The 13764-nt window shown below is 41.0% G+C and overlaps 1 long non-coding RNA gene across 2 annotated transcripts in view; it reads right to left on the bottom strand.

Annotated features, from left to right (window-relative positions):
- Positions 1–13764, bottom strand: part of LOC128833546 (uncharacterized) — a 49610-nt gene that overhangs the window by 5518 nt on the left and 30328 nt on the right. The window contains exon 3 of one of the 2 annotated variants that reach the window (XR_008444269.1): positions 9119–9202. The exons of the other annotated variant lie outside the window; for it this stretch is intronic. This is a non-coding gene — a long non-coding RNA (uncharacterized LOC128833546). The remainder of the gene's footprint in view (positions 1–9118; positions 9203–13764) is intronic. 2 annotated transcript variants of the gene reach the window in all.

The raw sequence follows: 13764 nt of genomic DNA, 5'->3' as shown, positions 1-13764 counted from the left end.
AGTATTGGAGTTCTATAATACAGCCCACAGGCACCTTTATTTTAATAGAGGTGCGATCCAGAGAAAACAAGTCTGCGCATGCAGTGCTCCATCTTGATCAAGAGAGAGTATTTCACACTATGACCAGTCATCTCTGCAGGCTGCACCTCCAAATACATGCTGCAATCTGTTCTTTTCTATACTTGTTACAGTAGGAGCAGCCTTTCCGTTCTTGGAAAACTGCAATCTGGCCTCTCTGGTTGGGCAAAGTCTGGATTGCTTTACATTAGTACTCTTTTTTTCCCCCACTCTATGTTGCAGGGATGATATATAATGGACTCATCCTCAATATGTCTGAAAAGATTATATAAGTGCCAATGCTACTGACGCTTCTGTAACTCGTGGTAAAGTTGCTGACTTTGTATTTAAGATTCATTGGTTAAAGTTCGAGCAAGGGGCAGGTTCCTCATCTTGACATCAGCCTTCATGACCTGGTTTTTAATTAGGTCTGAGTGCTTCATAACCGGGCAGTAGCAGTCTTTGACAGAGAAACTAAAGCCCAAAGATCGGCCATGGGTGAATGAAGAGGAGCATCTGTGCTCCCAAGGCATTTGGCAGTGAGAAGGTTGGCACAACAGAAGCAAGGTAACTTCCTCAAAAATGCTTCAGTAACTTAGGGACCCAAGTTTTATTAACTTTCAGTGAGAGTTAGGTTCCCAAATGCCTGCATGACTTTTGGAAAATTTATCCCGAGTCTCAATGAAAGTCAATGGGACTCAGGATCCTTTGTATCATTAAGTCACTTTTCAAACTGGAAAATTTTACCTCCAATCAAATTCACACAAGTAGAGGTGGAGCCGGACAGTGGGAGTTCAGGGTAAATGTCCTGAGAGAAGACTGCAGGGTACGTTCTGGGGAGCTCTGAGAGTCAGTTGTGGCAGTGAGGCTGACCTTTAGCTCCCTCCCGCGCTTTGTACAGCCGCGTATGGGTGCAGGACCTTGGATCCAGCCCATCCACTTTTACTCTGCTCCTGTGATTTTCTGTTGGGAGGGAACTTGTGCAGTTGTGGAATTTCAAAGCAGCGTTTCTCATTACTAAATCCTGGATTTCCTTCTATATTAATGTCAATGCTCCCAGTAACAGACATGCCTAGAAGGTTGCTGCTAACTTTGAGAAGTAAAAAGAAAAATGAAATCAATTACATTATTAGGGATTTAATTTTCCTGGAACTTTGTTCCCTATTTCTTTCCGAAGCCCTCTGTTTTTTTGTTTTTTTTTTGTGGGGATTTGGATTTCTAGACTGTACATAAATTGAAAGAGACAAAGTTCTTTGATTTGTATATTATGCTTTTGTTATAAATTATATTAAATTTGAATTCCCATCCCTCAGGACCTAAAATAATTGTAGTGAAAGTCATACGTAGTGGAAGTTGATAAAGTCTTGAGGGTAGTGGCCAAACTATACTTAAATAGGTATTTATGAAGATAAATGGACAGATTCATCTATCAAGGTTGTGGCAATGAATGAGACATACATTTTTGTGCATAGGAGCAAATCCTTAATCAGCTCTTTCTCAGGCAAACTCTCACTGAAGTCAATGGGAGTTTCACTAAGCAGCAGCAGCTGATGCTGAGAATCAGTAGTGGGGGGTCACAGAGGACCCCTGCCACCTTCAAATCACCCCTGGCTCAATGGACCAACCATCACTCCACACCCTCCTTTCAAAATGCCTCTCTATACCACAAACCAGTGGTGAGCTGGAGCCGGTTCCCACCGTGTGGGACAACCGGTTCTAAAAGGGCTTTTAAATTTAACAACTGGTAATGCTCTGGCAGAAACTGATTAGTCAGCGTTTCCACCTTGTGGAGTTATTTTCATAAGTCCTTCCGAAAGCAATTTGGAGAAGCAGTCAGTAGGACAGATCTTGATACTCATCCATGGCCAGCAGTTTAGCCAGCTCCAAGAGCCCTGCTCTCTCACACTGAGGCAAAGGGTGGATTCCCAAATAGTCTTAGGCCTTCTCAGGTTTGCAAAGGCTGCTGTATATCCACTTTCCATTGATGAAGTGGTGAACCAATTAATAAATTTCATTAATAAAAATCAAGACGAGCAATGCAAGTTGGTATATTCCTGAGGTACAGTGCTGCCTCCATGGCTGACTCTGCCTAGCGACTAGTGATGGTATCTCTGTCCCTCTCCCCCAGCCAATGGGAGCTGCGGGGATCAGCGCCTGCCGCAGACATTGTCGGCAGCCTGTCTGCCTGCATCTCTCCGCAGTGGGGAGTTTCTCAGGCCGTAGATGGCCCATGGGCCGGGACTTTGAGACCCCTGATCTAGACCATCCCTGACAGGTGTTTGTCTAACTGTTCTTAAAAACCTCCAGTGACAGCGCTTCCACACCCCTAGATAATTTGTTCAAGTGCTTAACTACCCTTCCTGTTAGGAAGTTTTTCCTAAAGTCTAACCAAAATTGCCCTTGTTGCAGTTTAAGCCCATTACTTATTGTCCTGTCCTCAGTGGATAAGGAGAACAATTTATCACACTCCTCTTTATAACAACCTTTTACTTAACTGAAGACTGTTATGACCTCCATCTGTCTTCTCCAGATTATACAAATCCATTTTTTTTAAATCTTTCTTACTAGGTCATGTTTTCCTAGGCCTTTTATCTTTTTTTTTTTTTTTTGCTCTTCTCTGGCTTTTATCCAATTTGTCCACATCTTTCCTGAAGTGTGGTGCCCAGAACTGGAAACAATGCTCCAGCTGAGGCCTTACCAGTGCTGAGTAAAGTGGAAGAATTACTTCTCATATCTTGCTTACAACAGTCCTGCTAATACATCCCAGACTGATGATTTTTTTTTTTGTGCAACAGTATTACATTGTTGACTCATATTTAGTTTGTGACCCTCTATCCTCTTCTGTACTACTCCCTCCTAGGCAGGCATTTCCTGTTTTGTATGTGTGCAATTGATTATTCCTTCCTAAGTGGAGTACTTCGTATTTGTCATTACTGATTTTCTTCCTATTTAATTCAGACCATTTCAAATTCTAATCCTGTCCTCCAAAGTGCTTGCAACTCCTCCCAGCTTGGTATCATCCGCAAACTTTATAAGTGTACTCTGTCATTATCCAAATCATTTATGAAGATATTGAATAGTACCAGCTCAAAGACCGATCCATGTGGAACCCCACTCAATATGCCCTTCCAGCTCGATTCTGAATCATTGATAAATACTGTCTGAGTATGGTTTTCCAGCCAGTTGTGCACCCATCTTTTGGACGGTTCATCTAGACTAGTGGTTCTTAACTAGAGGTTCGGGGCCCTCTGGGGGGCTGCGAGCAGGTTTCAGGGGGTCTGCCAAGCAGTGCCAGCGTTAGACTTGCTGGGGCCCAGGGTAGAAAGTTGAATCCCCAACACATGGGGCTGAAGCCCAGGGCCGAGTCCCGCCACCCAGGGCTGAAACCAAAGTCTGAGCAATGTAGCTTCGTGGGGGCCCCGGCAACTGCTCTGTTGCTACCTGCTAACACTGGCCCTGGCTTTTATATCCAGAAAACCAGTTATTGTGGCACAGGTGGGCCATGGAGTTTTTATAGCATGTTAGGCAGGCCTAAGAAAGAAAAAGGTTGAGAACCCCTGGTCTAGACTATATTTTTCTAGTTTGTTTATGAGGTCATGTGAGACAGTATCAAAAGCCTTATTAAAGTTGAGATATACGATATCCACTACTTCCCCACCCCCATCCACAAAGCTTGTTATCCTGTCAAAGAAGGCTGTTAGGTTGGTTTGCCAAGATTTGTTCTTGATAAATCCATGTTAACGGTTACTTATCTTTTTTTTTTCTCTAGGTGTTTAAAGATTGATTGATTGATATTTGCTCCATTATCTGGGTACTGAAGTTAAGCTGACTGGTCTATAATTCCCTGGGTTGTCCTTATTCCCCTTTTTATAGATAAGTACTATATTTGCCCTTTCCTAGTCCTCGGGATCTTTCCTGTCCTCCATAAGTTCTCAAAGACAATCACTAATGGCTCAGAGATCTCTTCAGCCAGATCCTTAAGTATTCTAGGATGTATTTCATCAGGCCCTGCTGAACTTTCCTAACTAATTTTTTACTTGTTCTTTTCCTATTTAGTCTCAGACCCTATTCCATCTACACTGATGTTCACTATGTTTGTCATCCAAGTACTGCTAACTTTTTTGGTGAGAACAGAAACATAAAAGGCATTTATCACTTTGGCCATTGCTATGTTTTCTGTTATTGTCTTTCCCTCCTTATTTAGTAATGGGCCTACACTGTACCTGGTCTTTCTTTCGCGTCTTATGTATTTGTAAAATGCTTTCTTGTTACCCTTTATACCGTTAGCTAGTTTAACCTCACTTTGTGACTTGGCCTTTCTAATTTTCTCCCTGCATGCCTGGGTGGTGGTTGTTGTTTTTTAATATTCATTGTAATATGACCCAGTTTCCTCTTCTTGTATGTCTCTTTTTTGAGTTACAGGTCATTGAAGTTTGGTTAAGCCAGGGTGGCCTCTTACCATACTTTCCATCTTTCCTATGCATTGGGATAGTTTGTTCTTGTATTTGTAATAATGTCCCTTTAAAAAACTGCCAGTTCTCCTGAACTCTTTTCCCCTAGACTTGCTTCCGATGGATCTTACTCACCAGTTCTGAGTTTTCTAAAATCTGCCTTCTTGAAGTCACTGTCTTTATTCTGCTGCTTTCCCTCCTACCCTTCCTTAGAATAGCGTTTTTCAAAGTTTGGGTCGCGACCCAGTACTGGGTCTCTCTGGTCAGCCCCACTGACTGGGACATTAAAAGTCCTGTTGGCGGTGCTGCCCAGCTAAGGCAGGCTAGTCCTACCTGCTCTGACACTGTGCTGTGCCCCGGAAGCGGCCAGCAGCAGGTCCAGCTCCTAGGTGGGGCAGCTACAGGGCTCCACACACTGCCCTTGCATTGAGCACTGGGGTCACGGGGTGGGGAGGGCAGTGCTTGTGGGTGAAAATCATGCAAAGTCGCTTGCATGCCACCGCCTAGGAGTCAGACCTGCTGCTGGCTGCTTCCGGGGCACAGCACGGCCCACGGTGCCAGGAAAGGCGGGAAGCCTGCCTCTGCACCCCAGCTGAGCTGCTGACTGGGAACCGCCGGAGGTAAGCCCACACCCTAACCCCAATCTCCAGCCCTGAGCCCACCTAAACCTGGAACCCCTTCCTGCACCTCAAACCCCTCATCCCTAGCCCCACCCCAGAGCCTGCACCCCCAGCCCCGAGCCCTGACCTCCTCCTGTACCCCAACCCCCAGCCTCCCAAACCCAGAACCCCTCCTGCACCTCAAATCCCTCATCCTTGGCCCCAGGCCAGAGCCCTGACCCCGTTCCCCACCCCACACCTCTGCCGCAGCCCTGAGCCCCCCAAACCCTGAACCCCTTTCTGCACCCCAAACCACCCATCCCTGGCCCCACCCCAGAGCCTGCGCCCGCAGCCCTGAGCCCCCTCCAACCCAGAGCCCCTGCTGCACACCAAACCCCTCATCCCTCTCTCCAGCCCAGAGCCCTGACCCCCTCTCGCACCCTGAACCCCTCATTCTCAGCCCCACCCCTGCAGCCCTCACTCTTGCACTCCAATCCTCTGCTCCAGCCCTCCCACACCTGTCATCCCCAGCTCCGTTGGGTCAGCAATTTTCTTCAACTGGGTCCCCAGAAAAAAAGTTTGAAAACCACTGCCTTACAATCATGAATTCTTTCATTTCATGATCACTTTCACCCAACCGGCCTTCCACCTTCAGAGTCTCATCTAGTTCCTCTGTTTGTCAGAACCTAATCAAGAACACAATCTCCCCTAACCGCTTTCTCTCCCTTTTGTAATAAAAAATAATCTACAACGCATTCCAAGAATTTGTTGGATAATCTTTGTCCTGCTGTATTATTTTCCCCAACAGATGTCTGGGTAGATGAAGTCCCCCCTTACCACCAAGTCTTGTGTTTTGGATGATTTTATTAGTTGTTTAAAAAAAGCCTCATCCACCTTTTCTTCCTGATCAGGAGGTCTACAGTAAACTCCTATAATGACATCATCCTTTTTTTCTTTTCTCCCCCCCACCACACCCTCACATTTTATCCTTACCCAGAGACTTTCAACAGGTCCTACTATCATCTTTGATATACAAGGCAATACATCCCTGCTTTTTTCTCTGCCTGTCCTTCCTGAAGAAGCTGTACCCTTCTATACCAATCTTCCAGTTATGTGAATTATCCCACCAAGTTTCTGTGATGCCATACGTATCCAGGCAGCCTTCAAAAAAATGGACTATGTGGACATGAATGTTCACCTCCTACTAACTACTCTCAAAATGGTTCTTGGTAATTGTAGTATCAAGAAGTAAGCACTGCACCTAGACCTTGGTATACTACTGGTAATTGCAAATGCTCACATTGAAGCAGAACTCATGTCTAAAGGAAGTAGCTCGAACAGGTAAGCAAAAACAAAAAAAGCAGGCAGTGTTATGATAGCCTGCCCGAATGCATCCAAGGTGAAACTTGGCCCCACTGCAGTCAATGGAAGTTTTGCTGTTGACATCAACAGAGCCAAGCTTTCATCTCTAGACTCTGTGTAAGCACTTAACTACGAAGAGCCATTTTGATATTGATTTTATACATTTTGAGTTATATTAAAATGCAACACAAAAGTAACCACAAATCAATTATTGTGTAACCATGAAATAAAATGAGTTCTTGAATTCTTATTGTGCTAAACTCATCACCTCATTGTCAAACTGCCTAAATCAGGCAATGTCTGACTCTAAACATGCTAAAACATGTTCTATTAGTTAAGAAATCTACATAGCAATAAAGTGCAGAGTCCATTCCATAACACCTCTTCCATTAGACCAAAATATACTGGAATAGTTTTTCTTTCAAACATTCTTATACCCACCAGATTTAGTCCAAACCAAAATGATTAGTCCTTATTCGGGAACTTTAATCTTCAGCCTGTAAGGTCTTTTACTGGTTTCTTATTAGATGCTAAAATCCTTTATGAAACAAACAGCTTGCTCTGCTACTGTTGCAGTAAATTTGAAAATATCATATAAAATAGAATAAAACCAATTCTCTTGAGTCTGAAGATTTTTTTTTTTTATTACTAGTACTGTCCTAAGTATAGTTGCCCTTTGTGACCCCTTCATAGTTCCTTCTGATCATCTCTACCTCTAAAGCCAGATAGATGGCATCTGAGCATGAAGATAGACCAAGCGTTCAGTCACTTGGAAGACTCAAAAAGTAACAGGTGTAATATTAAGTATATATCAGAAGGGATTATTTCCTTTTTGTTCTCTTTCTAATACATCAGTGAATCCCAAATGTTTTTAAACAGCTTCGTCATACTTATCTCATATAATAAGCTCCATTCTGCCTATGCCTGATTTTACAGAACTTTGACATTTAAGCTACAATTTTTCTCTCTTTCTCCTGTAGTACTGGTTACTCAGTCATCGTACAACTATGGTGACAGTATATTAACCTTGTTTCAGTGTTAAGTCATTTATGTCTTCAATAAATGAAATGAAGAGCATAAGGAGAAAGAATATAAAAATATAGATCATATTTTATTGTAAATGGCTACGTCATTTTAAGTTCCTCTTATAGTCATGGTAAAATCATTAATCATGATAAACTCATTTTGTCTAAAAGCAGAAGTAATACATTGGTCCATGTAAATCACTTTATGGCCTTGACGGAATGATGTTAGAATACCTAAATAGGTGCTGTAATAAATTTCCTCTTTTGGAACATTGTTTGGCAATGAAGGTTACCTAGGGGTGGGTGTGATTGGTGCCAACTGTTCACAAAAATAGTCTTCTTTAATTTCTGTAAAATGTACAGGAATACCATAAAGATGGGTTCCACACCCCCCGCCCCTGAGTTTCTGAATGGACATAGACATAGCGGAACATTTGGAACAATAAATGCCCAGGACTCTTCTAGAATAAAATCCTAACTCCAGCTGCTTATAAAGTTTCCTGATATTTACAGGACTGAAACTAAAGAAAAATGAACACTGAAGGATGATTAATATATTGTACCTTTCAAACTACAGTTTCTTTGAGAAGCAATTTTGGCATATTTTATGCAGGTACATCAAATGTAAAACACAGTGGTGTCCTACATATTCCATATTATGCCTTTTTTCCTAAATTTGGCTATGCTGTGATTTGGTCATGTATGTAGATGTGATTAAATATAGCAATAATATATGATAGAAACATCATTTTATTTCACATATAAATAAATGATGTAGCCTGAGCAAGTCCTTATCCACTTATCCAAACATTAGCCAATTACTGAAATCCTACAGCAGTCTGGCAATATAAATATACATCTGGCATCAAAGAAAACAGAAGACCTGTGACATGTCATATATACAACCTAAATGTCCAAGCTACCCTCTTATTCCTCATAAAAGATTTTTCAGCAAGGCTTTAAGGGAAATTGGTGTCTTCCCCTTTTGTGTTTTGTCTTTTCAATAATCCTGTTTATAGTTAAGTAACTAGTGTGACTCCAGAATGAATCAAGAACATGCACATTAAAAATATACCAGACCAGATTCTTTACTTCAACCAATTTCTGTTTGACAGGGCAGAGAGAAGGGGAACTGTGAGAGTACTAGGAGTGGCTCCCTGGTTCTCTGTCCAGTCCCAAAGGACTGTCCATCAGCTGAAGATACTTGGGATGAAATCCTGGCCCCCCTGAAGTTAAAGGCAAAACTTGCAGGGTTTCACTTCTGGCATACTGTGTGCTCTGGGCATATTCCTCCCACCCCTGACTGCAGCCCAATCCAGATTATACCAATTTTGTATCTACTGAGGATCTCCAGATGGGTGTTGCAGAAAGTCTTCTCCCTTTTTGCACTGCCTGAGTGGTGGAAAGAGAGCACAGCCAGACAGAGAATCTACCCCATGTTCAACAAGTTAGAAATTTATTAACTAGCTAATGTTTATAAAACTCCTGGAACATGCAAACCAGTTAGGATTAACTATTATTAAATAGAGCATTTTGTACATATTTAAAATCTACATACTAGCAATTTGTTCCAAATATTAACTATACTATTTACTTTAAAATATTTAAATAAATTCCATTCTACCTTAAACAGCTTCTTGTGCTCTGATTTCTCAATGGCTTTGTAATTGGTGTAAATGCTCTTGCAGATCACAGCTTATGTAGTCTTCTAAGAAATGACAGAGAGAAATCTAGTCTGAGGGTACTGGAGTGATTTTGTACTGTTCTACAGAAAATGTGAAGTTTGATACAGATTTTAACCATGTGACAATCTGATACTGGTTCACAAGTAATCCAATTAATTGCAAACTGAATAATAATAATGATGATGCCTAGCTCTTACATAGCACTTTTCATCCATATATTTCAAAGCTGTTTACAAAGGTCAGGACTATCCCCATTTTATAGATGAGGAAACTGAAGCCCAGGGAGGTAAAGTATCTTGCCCAAGGTGACCCAGCAAGCCATTGGCAGAGCTGGGAATAGACAACTCATGTGCCCTGAGCCCCAGTCCTGTGCTCTAACTCTAGGAAACACTGCCTCCCAAAGTAAACTATAAATAATAAAGTTCTTTGTAGTCTAAACTGGACAAGATGGCATTGCTTTCTCTAAATTGAATGGTTATACTTAATCTTGCTTAAAAGTTAATTTTATTAATTTTTAAGATTAATGTGCCTTACTGAAAAAAAAAAAAAACATAATACACATATGGTAATATCGCTATGCAATATGATGCTGCTAGGCTTGAATCCATGTCAAAATTCTCCAGGATCTTTGAAAGGTATGTGATGGATAATTAAAGTGGAATATATGGAAAATTTAAAAGGAACAGAATGATCAAAACTGCTTTTCCAATTTCACAGATTCTTTAACTATTACCACAGTTATCTAAGGGTATGTCTACACTACATTTAGACATCTGCAGCTGGCTCATGCCAGTTGCCTCAGGCTTGGAGGACTTGAACTAAGCAGCTGTTTAATTGCAGTATAGACTTCCCAGCTCAGCCTGGACTCTAGGATCCTGAAAAGAGGGAGGGTTCCAGAGCCCGGGCTCCAGGACCCTGGAAAGGTGGGAGGGTCCCAGAGCCCGGGCTCTAGGCTGAGCCCAGAAGTCCACTCTGCAATTAGAGACCCACAGCCCAAGCCCTGTGAGCCTGAGTCAGCTGGCATGGGCCAGCCACAGGTTTTTAATTGCAGCATAGACATACCCTAAGAGGACTAGCAAGAGTACAGATATCTCCATCCATCCATTTGTACTGACTTTACTGAGAAAAGACAAGGAAAAGAAAATGCATGCCTAGCAATTGATAATTCTACAAAGGAATCGTCTATTTTGTAATTATCCACAGCTACTTCTTCCCAGGATGCTTATCTTTATATTCAGCCTCTATGAAAATAAAAAGACGCTTCCCTTTCCGTTCAGATTCTGCTGAAATTACCCCTCTTGAAGCCAGTGCAAAATGGCTTACAGTGATCAGCTTGGTAAATACCTAGATAGATAAAGTGATTTAGAAATCGGATCCCTCAGGTTCCAGCCCTTGTAGTGGTACATGGTTGTTTTCCTCTTTTACCAGAAACAGTTTTTAGTGTGGTTAGTTTTGCTAATCCAAGGAGGGAAAACAACACTTAAGTCAGGTAAAATAAAATGAAATTGTTTCATTCATTTCCTCTCAAGTATGAAGTTCTACTCTATCATCAGCTGCTGATATAGATGGTATTTTTTCCGTTAGGATGTTCTGACTGAGTATGCTTTATATTGCCTTCCTAACTAATAAAACAATTAGCTCTATAGAGCTGCTTGTTTGTTTCTCTAAAACAATTAATTAAATAACCCTTCAATCTTTTGCACAAACTCCTTGGTCATTATCTTGGGTCACTTCAGACTTTCTGTTAACTTGTTTTGTTTATTTCCCCCACTCATTCTATACCTGTTAATAAAAAGATTCTACAGAGAAGAAAATTAATAGTTTTTAACATATTTTACAGACCGACATAAATAAAGTTTTATTTGATTCAGTAAAGTAATAAGCCACAATTTTGCCTGATCCCTTCACCCACACTGCTTACTAAAATTTACTTTAGTATGGCTTATTAAAAAATAATATGACTCCTTAATTTTAAATTCCTTTAAAAGCCCTCTGAAATACATATTGTAGATGTGGCATGTTATTAATGTGTCCTTCCACCATGAAACATAGTACCACGATATAAGATAGAACAGTATGAATAAAGTTATAGAACTGTTACCATTATCCTACTATTCTGAATATTTCCTGTTTGTAATCTCTTTCTCTCTAGGGTCCTGTATGATACATGGAACCCTTCTCTCTCTCTCTCTCTCTCTCTCAGGTCTTATATGACCCCAATCACCACTGTATCTGAGCACCTCACAAACCACAATCATAATGTACCTTTTTTCTCTTCCCTCTCCCACCCACCCAGCAGATTTCTTGATAGCTTTATAGGATTCTATGTGAGTGAGATACTTATTTCAGGAATGTTAAATCCCAGAAATTAATTTTGCATTTTAGTTCTGATTGTGAAACTCACGGTCTCTTATCTCCTGATGAGTTTTGTGAACTTCATCGACTTGTAATAGATCGTGGCATAGCAGTAAGTGAGAAGGGGAGAATAAGAGTGGGAAGTGCCGTGCCTGTAATACTGAATGCTACAGAGGATTCTGGGCTGAAGAGAAACCCATAGGCACCCTAGCGAAACTGCCTTAATTTAGAGCAGCCCTTGGGGGCAGTCAGTCAGTATATGGATGGTATAAAGCCATTTTACTGCCTCTTCCCCAACACTGTGACTTCTGTGCTCTTTCTCTCTCTCTCAGAAGACACAACACAGAATCTGCCCCAGAAACTTCAAGGTACAGATGTGTGAACTTCTCTTGCTCAGATATTTAAAAGACTGTTGTTGAACTATTTTATTAATTTGTCCTGTCTCCTTACATGACACCTTCCTCTCTATCAGCTATGGATTTTCTATTCACTCATCCTCTTCATATCACCAGAAAAAAATCTTTTAACATAGCCAATATTGCTTTCTGTATTCCCCTTAGTCTTGCCACACTTCTCCCATATTTTTAGGAATGGTCCTCTTCTTCTGTAACTAATGCCCATCATTCAAGACCACCAAGATTACAAAGACATGTAATCGATATTGTCTTTTATTTTGAAGCCTTATTCTCTTAAACTGCTGTAGTACTTTCCAGGTTGCCAAAAAACATCTTTTCACATGTCTTAAACTAGCACAGCTATTAAGTCTGCTCAGTCTGAACTGTCACTCAAGCTTCTGCCCTCCCTGCCACTCTTAAAGAGATATTGTTAAATGGAATTGAAACCTTTGAAAGATGTGCTTCAAATCAACAATGTCTCAAGGGTAACAACATATGACCCACACAAATAAAAGGAAAACCTTATTTGCTCTTACATGTTCTTCACATGCAATTCATTTGAGATAATATGCAATTGCACAGCCCTGTATCATTTCTATTTTTTTGTATTGGAAAACTGAATGAGTAGTCACACTTTTGTACACCTTAACAATGATAAAAGTGGTGTACTTTTAAAATTCATATGGAAATCCATTATCTTCCAGAGCAATGTTAAAGCTGCAAAATTACTCTTAAAGCAACCATGGTTGTATGAAATGTCCCTCTATTTCTCTCAGCATATTACAAACTAGAACTAATGAGACTTTTTTAAACTCAGTACTTTTTGTGTGCATCTTGCCTTAATCATTTTCTGTCAGATGCACTGCAGTCAGAAAGGGGATTACCAGCTTGCAGAATCGTTGTATACAGCATCTGCTAGAGAAGGATTTTCCTGATCCCTGTGACTGCCATGTTAGTAAAGGGAACACTTCAATGTAAAAATCTTCTAACTACAAACCCACTGTATCTGTCAGTCCTAGATGATATGCTGATGTCTTATTTGAGTTTGGTGAGGACACCATTTGTACTGCCTTAGGACAATAAGTGCTCAGAACCAGGGATATATATCACTTTCTTTGCAGACAATAGAAAGAGCTCTTTAGAGAAGTGCACATAAATCTGTACACAGGAAGGATGGAATTTAACTAGCTTGGAAATTTTTACTGCATTCCACGGAAAGAATGTGCATTTAAAAACAGAGAGAGAGATTAGAAGAACCAGAATATACTGGCAGCTATTCACAGAGTGTATTTTAATGCACACCTACATGATCACATACTATTCCTCAAATAATATATCATACAATTTATTTTCTGTCACAGTCAGGGCATACAGAGACCACCACCACAAGATTCTCTCAGTATAAAGTCTGCTTCACAAATCCTCCCGGCTGGCTCATTCCCATCGACTTCCTCCTCTCCTACTCCCAGGCTTCAGAGTTCCTCCGAAGACAATTTCATGATCACATGGACTTCCGCCATTATAAATTGGTTCACTCCTCCTTCAGCTCTGCCATTTTCCTGTTCTCACAGCTCTAATTCTCCACTCTCTTTGACTCCTAAGACAAAAATTTGCTAGCCATTTATTTGCCACCTTTGACTTCCTCCATAAACCCACCACACTTCCTGCACCCTCCTTCCTCTCCATACAGAATATTGCCAAATATTTCAGAGCAAAATTGATTGTGACCTTCTTACTCTCTCTTCCTTTCCCTTCTTCCATTCTATCTTACTTTTCCCATCACTGATGCTGAGGTTTCTCACTTCCTCTCCTCTAAATCCTCCACCTATTCCAGT

Source organism: Malaclemys terrapin, chromosome 3, assembly GCF_027887155.1.
Source record: "Malaclemys terrapin pileata isolate rMalTer1 chromosome 3, rMalTer1.hap1, whole genome shotgun sequence".
Lineage (NCBI taxonomy): Eukaryota > Metazoa > Chordata > Testudines > Emydidae > Malaclemys > Malaclemys terrapin.
Note: the sequence above shows the minus strand (reverse complement) of the source record. Positions and strands in the feature narration are given on the sequence as shown.